Raw genomic sequence first — 1,504 nt, 5'->3', positions numbered from 1 at the left:
AATCAGAACAACAGAGTCAAGACATGAAGAAACGTCACGAAAGTTAGTCACTCATGAACCAGACAGTACATCGAGTGTCAGCATTGAAGTGACGGAATTGATTCATAAGTCTCAGTGACTTTCAGAAGATTGTCAGAAGAATGGTTGCTGCTCAGCGTTAGTATTAATTCTCCATTAATTAATTAAGTCATATAATTTAATTAAGAAAATAAATTATATCTGCAAGGATTAATTTATTAATTAATTGAATTAAATTGATTAATTAATTTAGAATTAATATTAAGGAATTACAGAATTTTAATTGGTTTAAATCTATTTAAATTGAAACAAGACAATCTGGATTGTATTAATATGACAATCGGTATGACAATCAATAGTCATACCGAAAGTCATGCTAATTCATTTAATTGTCTTGTTAGAATTTTTATTAGATTAAAAATCTGTTATTAATCTTTGCAAGACAATCTGAATTGTACTTATGTAACAATCGGTATGACAATCAATTGTCATACCGAAAGTCATGCTGGTTCAAAGAATTGTCATTGCAGTTCATTCATCTCGGCTGTTTGATAAAAGAAGCAGAAGACTTTTTGTTTATGCAGCAATCAAACAGAACACACCACAAGAACAAAAGAAAAAGCAGCAGAAAAATATTTCATCTATTCTGCAACTTCAAGATCAATTTTCTAGATTGTAAAGTTAAATCCAATCAACTAGAAATACTTATCTTGTTCTTGTATATCTATCTAGCGGATTAAAATCCCTAGAACTTAATCTCAAATCGCTTTTAGCATTTGATCTTTTAATTACAAAAATAGAAAAAGTTCATGTCGAATTTATTCTAAATTTTTAATAATTGATTTGAGATTAATCCCTTGTAACCGATACCGTAGTTGTAACACCTTTCAAGTTTAATAAAAGTTTTATTTAACTTGAATTTTGTTTCACAATTTTATTCCGCATTTTATTCGACGAAACGGTATTGTTTGCATTCAACCCCCCCCTTCTACAAACAAATTGGGACCTAACAATTGGTATCAGAGCCTTCTGATTAACGTACAAATCAAGATCCTAGACTTTTGTGTTTCTTTCACTTCTTGAATTTTTATTCACTCAAAAATTCATAATGACTACACAAAAAGTTGGAACCGTTAAAATTCCACTTTTCGATAAAGAAAATTATGTGATGTGGAAGAAGAAGATGCTACTGTTTTTACAGGTTGCTAATCCCAAATATTTGCAAGTGTTGAAGAAGGGTCCAAAAATTCCTATGGTTATTGAACCAGAGGTAATAGAGAATGATGTGGTGATCACCGAAGCGAGAACTTATGTGAAGGATCCTGAGGACTTCTCTCCTGCTGAAATAGAAGAAGCTTCCCTGGATGCTAGCCTTCAATTAATCTTAGTAGATTCCCTTAATCCCCTAATGAACAGACATGTGATGAATTGTAAAGATTCTAAACATATCTGGGAAACTATTGAGATTATTAATGAAGGCACAGAG

Source organism: Apium graveolens, chromosome 3, assembly GCF_009905375.1.
Source record: "Apium graveolens cultivar Ventura chromosome 3, ASM990537v1, whole genome shotgun sequence".
In the NCBI taxonomy this organism is placed as follows: domain Eukaryota; kingdom Viridiplantae; phylum Streptophyta; class Magnoliopsida; order Apiales; family Apiaceae; genus Apium; species Apium graveolens.
This window is presented reverse-complemented; position numbering follows the sequence as displayed.